The sequence below is a fragment of the Rhinolophus sinicus genome, chromosome 17 (genome assembly GCF_057876585.1).
Source record: "Rhinolophus sinicus isolate RSI-liver-muscle chromosome 17, RSI-T2T, whole genome shotgun sequence".
Taxonomy (NCBI): Eukaryota; Metazoa; Chordata; class Mammalia; order Chiroptera; family Rhinolophidae; genus Rhinolophus; species Rhinolophus sinicus.
The window spans coordinates 206,647,894-206,657,765 of NC_142517.1; the positions used below are offsets into that span (position 1 = coordinate 206,647,894).

Consider the following 9,872-nt stretch of genomic DNA (forward strand, 5'->3'; position numbering starts at 1 on the left):
GTGGGAGAATGAGGAAGAGGGAAGCAGAATTCAAAATGGTCCACGTATAATGCACTCAACCATATAAAATAATGCACAGAAAATTGAAAGAAAGAAAACATGCCTAAATATTACAGGGGTCACCTCTGGTGGTTGAGATTATAGGTTTTTCCCTCTATTTCCTTAGTCTCCAAATGTTCTACAATAACTGTATTATTTTTATAATTAGACCATTTTTTAAAAAAGATACAGTTTCTGCCACAGTGAGCAGTTATGTCCCAATTTCACAGTGGAAAAACACCTTTTGGGTCACAGACCTCAAGACTCTGATAGCAGTTATTGGCCTTCTCCCTGGAAAAATGCTCCTAAGCTCTTCCACACATCAACAGCCCATTCTGCATCCCCAACACATCAACACCCAATTCTGCATCCCCAACACATCAATACCCATTCTGCATCCCTTTGGGGTGGCCCAGATGCAAGGGAATGTCCATCCCTACCTGTAAGAGACAGAATGGCTCCTGGGTCATACATAACTGACTGTGAGCTGACCAACAATATTCAAATTTCAATAGAAATGTGTAAATCCAAAATGGAAGCACTAAAAGAGAAGCCCAGAGGCCAGTAGTGGCTATGCCACCCCAGCTTTGTCCAAGGAAGGGGGTTACTCTGGCCTGAGCCCCACGATCACTTTCGCAGGTTTGTCATCCGTGGGGACAGGGTTGCATGAGGTATCTAAACATTCCATTCACCCTGTTCACATCTCTGGCTCATGAGTGCCTTTAGGAAAAATGGTCTTAAGGCAGAGGTTTATAAACTCATATAACTCGAAGGGCCAGAAAGGCAAAGTATAGAAAAAATAAACTGCCAGGGTATAATCAAACTTTATTTTATGTTATAAGGTATAAACATATGATGCCAGAAATTATATTTTAAATTTGACATTGAAAAAATATAATTTGGAAATAGAAATAATTATTCAAAGTTTCATAATTTATTATGCCTTAGATTTGAAATCCAAAATCTGACATTCGTTTCTGATGGCCAAGGTGTCAATCAACGTTAGGTTGTGAATGTTGCATAGCAATGTGCAGGAGAGAATTTATCTTTGAATCCTTTAACTGGGAGCAATAATTAGTTTTATTTAGTTTCATAACAGAAAACAGCTGCTCACAAACATAGGTACTTCCAAACACAGACAGAATCTTTGCACAGTGGTTTTTACACTTAGGGTAACCCTTACCAAAATATTTGTAGAATTCTGGGATTCCAACAGCGTCATATTTAGATTTTAGTATAGTGTTGCACTGCAATTCGATGACCTCCATTTGAAGCTCTTCATTCACATTATTAATATTGAGAAAGGGGAACTGAACAATATCAGTTCATTTTCATAAAGCTTGAAATCAGAGAACCTTTTTGGAATTTAGTCTTCAACTCTTTAACTTTTGGAATATAGTTCAGGCCATCACTTTCATTTTCAGAAACTAATTTGAGTGTAGGGAAGTGGGCCAGATTGTTCCTTGCCAAGAGATTTCCAAAGACACAATTTTGCTAGGAAAGAGCGAACTGAATCATACATTTGTGTAACCACTTATGAACACCTTTGCAGAGAAATATCCAACATGTTTAGATAAGTCATAATGTCAACCAAAAAGGTTAGGTCTTTGATCCAATCTTTGCTGGTAAGCTGAGGCACAGATTTTCCTTTAGAAGCTATGAAAAAATCAATTTCTTCAAACAACTGCCTTAGCACCACACCTCGACTCATCCACTTAAGTTCCATGGAGCAGAACAGCCTTTCATATTGTGCATCTAACTCATTGAACAAAGCACGGAATTTTCTGTGGTTTGAGCCATGGGAACGTATCCAGGTTATGGTGTAAATTACTATGCCCATGACATGATCCATTTTTAACTTTTTAGCACAAAGGGATTCCTGGAGAATGCGGCCGTTCACAGATTTAAGTTCTGTGTCTTTGCAAAGCCCCGACACTCTAGATTTAAGTTTTGTAACAAGTTGTTTAACACCAACCATCGTGGAATTACCATCTGTGCTAACACTTACTAATTTTGACCAGTCTACATTAAATTTTTTAAGACTTTTCTCAACACATAAAAATAATTCATTTCCTGATGTTGTGCCTGGCAGGGGTACCACGTCCAAAAGTTCCTCAGTCACATCAAAAGTTTCATCAACACCACGATTAAATGCAGCTAACTGGAACATTATTTATATAAGTGCTTTCATGAGCTGCCATGGAGAAAGCCACAAATGGTTTTGCTTTCTCTTGTAACTTGTGCTGCAAGCCCTCGGTCATATCATCAACGTGCTGTGCAGCAATATTACCAGTTAGTCTTATAATGGCAAAGGCTTGTCTCTGTTCAGGACACATAATTTCTGCAGCACTCAACAGACATTCCTTTATAAACTCGCCATCTGTAAACGGTTTTGAGACCCAGGCAATTTTCTCACTTAATACATAACTACATTTCATAGCAGCATCAGCAGCATTATTTTAGTCACATTCAAAAGCAAATCATGTTGAAATTTCAGTTCATTTCATTAAGTGTTTTTTTTTTTAATTGTAGTTTGTTATTCGTGGTTCCGAGTCTTGGGGATATCAGATGCTGGGTACCAGCCCAGCCAGAGCTTCCTCAGGAGCTGGGGGACCCAGTCCCTGGGCCTTCCCTCCTTGCTCTCCACCTCAGGGCCTCTGCCACGCAGGAAGGAAGCAGGAGGCAGGGCGGCTCCTTCCAGAAGTTCGGGGCACCTGGCTACCGGGACGTCTCCCCTCCCCGGGGCAGGAGGGTCTGAGAGGGTCACAGAGACTTGCAAGGGTGGCAGTCCTGCTACAGCAGGCTGATGTCCGCGGTCTTACTAGAAGGATACACAGCAATCTTCTCTCGGGCCTTTTTATCTCCCTCGCAGTCGGGGGTCCCTGTTACCTTCTCTTCAGGCACTTCCTTTCCAGCCGCAGTGGTGCTGGCTCCTTCCTCCCCTGGGGAACTCACCTCCCCCTCATCCTGAGAAAGAACATCGGGCTCCTTGGGGGCAGTACCCCTCAGTCCTCCTGTCGCCTTGGGGATCATGGCCTCGGAGGATTGCTTCTTCCCACTCTTGACTCTGCATCTCCACAGAAGGAAACTCAGCTATGAGTGACTGGGAGTCCTTCCGCGCCCGGCCTAACCGCTCACTGTGTCTACCAAGGATGCCCACGACAGACACCCGACGCAGCCCAGCTCCAGGGAAAGCTATTGTTCACAATCTTAGTTGCCCAGCTACAATCTTAGTTGTAGAGGGAGCAGCTCACTGGCCAATGTGGGAATCGAAACGACGACCTTGGTCTTAGGAGTACGGCGTCATTAAGTTTTTTATCACGCATCTTTTCCGTATATCCATCATGGTTCTTACTATGGTTTGTTTCATAATGGCATCTTAGGTTATATTCTTTTGACACAGACAGACTTTATTTGCATATTAAACATGTAGGAACATTCTTCACTTCCACGAAAAAATAAGTTCGCTCCCATTTTTCTTGAAACGTGTGGCTCTCTTGTTCTATCTTTTGTTTTCCCACTTTTGAAAGAGACAAAATATATTAGAAACATTAAAATGTCATCTTTGCTAAGGGAAAAAGAACTACTTTGTAAGAAGAAAGTATTAACTCCATTTTTCCAACGTGTAGGTAGGATGTTCCCTCCTTCAGAGTTGGGGAGAACTTTGAAAATGGTGGGAACTGCAGCAAACAGAGCAAACGCCCAGCTGAGAGCAAGCAGCTGCTTCTCTCCACTTGGCTGCAGACAAGGAGGACTGCAGCCCCAGGTCTGCCAGATTTCCTGATGGAGCAAAAGGAGTTTGAAATCCAGATTTTTATGTGAAATATCTTGATTTTTAAAAAACATTCATAATATATTATTTTTTCCCCCATAAATTCTGTAAAAGTCACCATGTCTACCCATCAAATTAGACAGATTAGGGACACTGGTTTGGGGTCTCTGGCTTAAACCTGAAAAAAACTTGACTTGAAAAGAATTAAATGTCTGAAAAGAATTAAATATAGAATTTCAAAACCACAGGTTTAAGAGGTGTTCAAGGGGGCAGGCCGTTAGCTCAGTTGGGTAGAGTGCAGTGCTCTTAACAACAAGGTTGCCAGTTCAATCCCCACATGGGCCACTGTGAGCTGTGCCCTCCAAAACTACACTGAAACAACTACTTGACTTGGAGCTGATGGGTCCTGGAAAAACACACTTGAAAAAAAAAAAAAAAACTTAAGAGGCTGTTCAAACAGAATTCAAGAGAGTACCCAAAAAGGGGAATAAACAGATATATCTCAAAGTGCCATTTGTTTTACAGACATCAAGGTTACAATTAACTAGGACAATAGTCATTAACTTGATATAATTATGACTTACATATTTTTACACTTGATCTTAGCCAAAAGGCCGAGAAGTGATGACTTACATATTTTTGATACAGGGAGAAAGCTGCACTTAAATATGCCAAGCGCCCCTAATTTTATGCCAGCTCCTCCCTGGGGAAGCCGGCTGCCACCCCTGGCAAGTCTCGATCTCCAGAGCTTCAGCACCTCTTACCTCTCCAGGTTCTGTTCTTTCCGTCTGTCTTCTTGACCTTTGCTTTTCTCTCCAACATAGCCCACAACTATGGCAAGTCCACCAATCTCTGTTCCTTGCTTCTCTACCAAGGCTCTCTCTGCATCGGCTTATGACTTGAAGTCAATATAGGCAATCCTGCAATTGTGGGGATGGGGTGGGGGGAAGAGAAGAAAATCAGTCAACACTTAGTACCTTTATTTATTCGTCTTCTGAATTAATAATGCACATACAAGATTCAAAATGCAAAAGGTAGATAAGGATACAGTGAAGTCTTCCTTCTGTCCAATTTCTAGCCTTAGAGGCAACACGCTGCACATAGAAAAGCAAATGTAACACACACTCTAGTTTTTAAAAAGCCTTATTGAGATAGTTCACATAAAATTCACCCATTTAAAGTGTACAGTGGTTTCCAGTATATTTACAGAATTGTACACCATCACCAGTCGAATTTTGGAAGATTTTTATCCATCAGCAGTCATTCATGTTCCCCTAGCTCACACCCATCCCCCAGCCACAGGCACCTACCATGCTGCTTTCTGTCTCCACAGATTTGCCTATTTTGGACATTTCTTATAAATAAATCGGATTGTACAAATATGTGATCTTTTGTGTCTGGCTCCTTTCTTTTCTTTTTTTTCTTTTTCCCAAAGGAGGGCACAGCTCACCGTGGCCCATGTGGGGATCGAACCGGCAACCTCGGTGTTAAGTATTAGCACCATGCTCTAACCAACTGAGCTAACCAACCACCCCTCCTTTCTTTTTTTAAAATATGTTTTTAAATTTATTGGGATAATATTAGTTAATAACATTATATAAATTTCAGGAGTACAACTTTATAATAGAGTATCTGTATACCATTGGCTTCTTTCACTTAGACTTATGTTTCTGAGATTCCTCCATGTTGTAGCATGTATCAGTACTTCACTCCTTTTTATGGCTGAATAATATTTCATCGTATGGAAATACCACATTTTGTTTATCCATTCACCAGCTGATGGACATTTTGGGTAGTTAATACTTTTGTGCTATTATGAACAAAGCTGGTATGAACATTTGTAGAAATGTGTAGATACACGTTTTCATTTCTTTTGCGTAGATCCCTAGTAGAAGAATTGCTGAACCATATGGCAACTCTATGTTTAATATTTTGAGAAACTGCCAAACTGTTTTCCAAAGCAACTACACTATATTACATTCGTTCCAGCAATGCATGAGCGTTCCAATTTCTCCACATCCTTGCCAACACTTGTTACTGTCTGTCTTTTTTATTATAGCCATTCTCACAGGTGTGAAGTGATATCACATCATGGTTTGGATTTGCATTTCCTTGAAGACTAATGTTGAGCATCTTTTCATGTGCTCATTGGCCATTTGTATACCTTGTTTGGAGAAACATCCATTCAAATCCTTCTCCTCTTTCAATTGGGTTGTGTTTTTACTATTGAGTTGTAAGAGTGCTTTTTATGTTCTGACTACAAGTCCCTTATCCAATACATGACGTGCAATATTTTCTTCCAAAATAGTTTCTTGTGACTTGTAGTGTCCTTTGAAGTACAAACATTTTTAATTTTGATAAAGCCCAACTTCTTCATCTTCTGTTTTATTGCTTGCACTACACCCTAACCCAAGATCACAAAGATTTGCTGCTGTATTTTCTTCTAAATTTTAAGTTTTAACTCTTACATTTGAGTCTTTGATCCATTTTGAGTTATTTTTGTGTATGATGTGTCCTCCATTATGTTTTTACATAAAAAGTAAAATACTATATACACTGTTCTATACTGTTGCCTTTTTCACTTTCTAATGTGTAGTGGAGATTATTTCCCCTCAGTACACAAATGCTGTTTCATTTCTCTTTACAATTGCATAGTATAATATCTTATGGATCTACCAGAAAATTTTAACCAGTTTCCTACCGACAGATATTCAGGTTTATTCTAATTGTGCATCCAACAACATTGAAAAACATTATTTCACACTTGTCTGAGGCTGTCTGGAGGATAAATTCTTAGGAGTGGAACTGCCAGATAAATTGGTACATGCGATTATAACTGATAGACCCTGCTAAATAGCTAATCTCTGTAGAGATTTCTCCAATTTCACTTGTCAACAAAGTATGAGCATGCCAATTTCTCCACACCCTCTTCAATACTGTGGTAACAAACTTTTTCATCCATGGACATATGATAGGTAAAAAGTTGCACCCCAGCATAGTTTTAATTTACAGTTATTTTATTATGAATGAGGAGGAGTATCTTTTCCTGTGTTTAAAAGAAAATTCCTTTTCTATGAAGTTTGTAATCTGCCAATATTTTTACTGGGTTGTTAGTCTTTTTCTTACTAATTTGTGAGGTGCACTTTATATATCAGCAAAATTAGCCCTAGGTTTCGATAGGAATTACAAATATTTTTTCCTGGTTTGTCTTTTGACTTTGCTTATGGGATTTTTTTGACCCTGTAGAAATATTTTATATTAATGCAGTCAAATTTATCTATTCTTTTAGGACTGCCAGGGTTTGTCTCATATTTTTTATTATTGACAGTAAATTACTGTGCTCCATACCTCATTACCTCATCTCTACTGCCATTGTCTTTATCTTCTGACATCTCATCTTCCCCATCTTCTATCTCCTTTAAGGAAAGACTCATTTTCTTCAGTTCACTTTGATTTTCCTGCTTAAAATGGACATGATTATTTAGGCACATCACAGGGGCTAAAACATTCCATGCTATGCACAGTTTGCCTCTACTATTTGCAGTAAGTTTCTATTTGTAATAAACTCGTGTTAGGCCTCATCCTCGTTATTCTCATTTGGAATCTTTTACTCACACCAGTGACTATGAAAATACATAGAAAAATATAGTTTTGGGTATATGTTTGTAGGTAAGGTGTCTCATACCTTGTCTTTTGCCACGATTTAGAAATGGAAACTCCTCAAGATAAAAAAAGGGAAGCTTCCAGGAATTCCTCTTACTCTGTTTCCTTCATCACGCGTTTTCAAGTGACTCTGAATTTTTAAAAAATTAATTCCACAACCGACTGCTCAAATGGAAGCATACAGGGCCAAAATAAATGCCCCGGGCGGGAAGAAAATTTGTACCTACAACTCAAGTGTCTTTACCTTTCCAGACTGAGAACTCGGGTTAACTGGAGCAGCTTCCCAATATTTACAGCACAAATGAGTCTCCAGCCAGAACCTCTAGCCATCAATTCCCAAGTTAACCCGCGGTCTCGTCCGGGACGAATGCTCCTTCTAAGGCCACCGCCGGTGTACGGCCCCGCCCACCCCGAGCCCTGTGGGCCACCGCGCGCAGGCGACGCTCTCAGGACGCCCAGGAGGAACTCGCAGAGACGGGGAAGTGCTCACAGCAGCAGCGCCCTTCTAGTAGCGGCCCAAGACTCGAGACCCCGGAGGAACACAGCCCAGAAGGCGATGTCACTCTAGTCATTCCCTCGGCCAATCAAAGCCCGCGCCGCCTCTGGGCCAATCCGGAGCCGCGACCCTAAAAACGGGGGCAGGTCTCGAGCCAGGGCCGCACGTGCTGCGCCTGCGCTCAGAGCGAACATTTGGGTCTGAGCCGGCGTGTGTGTTACGATGTGGTTCCGCTGTCTTGGTCCGCGCCGGGCGCCCGGTGATCGTCCCACGTTGTCCCGGGAGCAGGTGCAGCCCCGGCTAAGTTCGCGGCCCTGGAGGGAGGTCACACAGGCCGACACTTCCCTATCGGTGGGGCGGTAGAAAGTGAACACCGGTCATTACAACAGCCATTCATTGTGGGGTCGTGAGCCAGGGTCGGTTCCAGGCGCTCACATCTGTTAACCGGGTTAGGCCGCCACCCACTCAGTGTCTTAGTACTATCGCCATTTTCACCCGACAAGGAGACAAGCATTACCACGCGAGGTGGAGCGCAGACCAGATCCCCCCAGGCAGTGGGACTAAAGGATTGGCCAGCTGACTCCGGGCACCAGCCCTCGCGACCCACCTGCGTCTGAAGCTGTCATCAAAGCAGTGATAGCAGTAATGGTTATAGCTAAAATACATTAATACTTGTTTTGTGCCAGGCATTGTAGTGGTAGCTTTTTCATACCTTTTATCATGGACTTCTCAAAACAAACTCGTAACTTGGATGTTAGTAATTTTATTTTACATTTAAGAAAATTGAGGCTCACAGAAGTTAAGGAACTTGTCCACGGCTATTGATTTGCAGCCTCAATTACTTAACACTGTCTCCTAATTTATTTGAGTTAAATCATCATTAACGTGCTCTTTCAATGATCATTAGCACCAGTTGGACCAGTCACACAACAGCCTAGCCGTTTGTCGTCGTCCGTCCGTCCCCCTCCCCCCCCCCACACACACACACCTTTCCCTAAGGAAAGAAGAGTCTGTGAGACTGCTTTTCTGGGACTGAGTTTGTTACATCTTGTGTCTCTGGCTGGTCTCCAAAAGAGGGTTTGCAACCAATGATGAGTAAGATTCCCCACAGGGGGAACAACTCAAGCTGGGCGGAACCCTGCAGAGACCCTCCGCCACCCCCCCTGTCCCCCCAGCTGCCTTGGAAGATCTGGAAAGGAGCCCTGTCTCCCCTTCCCCCATGCTCTGGCTCCTCCCTCTCACCTAATTGTGAGAGAGGTCTTTGGAGCGATAAGATCAAGCTCTCTCTGCTCAGCTCTATAGAATTGTTTCAACATGAGAGACTTTGCCCCCCAGGGAGGTGTATACGGCACCTTAGTCATCATGGGACTTTCTGCTTCGACTGTTTTGGGACAAATAATTTCGGTTTGAGATAGTTTTTTTGACGTAATGGATGAGTCTCACAGACTGTGTCTAAAACAATGCCACTTCCTTGTATGCTTATCAATAAAAGCCATCAGTCGGTCCGATTCGGGGCTCCAGTCTTTCAAGGCTGCGAGACCCTTGGCCCTCTGAGATTTAACTGCATTAAGTCTCTGTTTCTTTCTTTCCTGAAAACTTAACCCAAAGCCACCTCTTCTCACCTCCTCACAGCCCGTGTTACGCTGGAAGCAACAGAATTATCCCCACATTGGGATTTGAAAAGGGGCATTTTGGGATATGTGTATTTTGGGGGTGGGGAAGGGTAGTCCTGAATAAGGGGCCCTGCCCACGTCCTAGCTTTAGAAAAATTCCCAAATTGGAAAGGAAGGAGAATTAGGAAGAACGATTTGCCTATATATTTTAGATTTGGTACCTCACCAAATGCTTTTACCTAAATTACTTTACAAGACTAGCCCACTTTTTTAAGGAAACTGATCAAGG

General features: G+C 42.1%; 1 long non-coding RNA gene and 1 pseudogene across 5 annotated transcripts; both read right to left on the reverse strand.

Annotated features, from left to right (window-relative positions):
* Positions 1-1,101: 1,101 nt before the first annotated feature.
* On the reverse strand, positions 1,102-8,064 carry LOC109451459 (uncharacterized). Of its 5 annotated transcripts, none has more exons than XR_012490206.2 (4): positions 7,965-8,064; positions 7,160-7,269; positions 4,576-4,731; positions 1,102-3,559 (listed from the first exon to the last, which is right to left on the reverse strand). It is a non-coding gene; the product is annotated as an uncharacterized LOC109451459 (long non-coding RNA). The 5 variants fall into 5 exon arrangements; XR_002137983.3 differs by having other exon boundaries at positions 7,719-8,049; XR_012490203.2 differs by having other exon boundaries at positions 7,160-7,272; positions 7,719-8,049.
* On the reverse strand, positions 4,293-4,437 carry LOC141568140 (U2 spliceosomal RNA; annotated as a pseudogene).
* Positions 8,065-9,872: the final 1,808 nt, after the last annotated feature.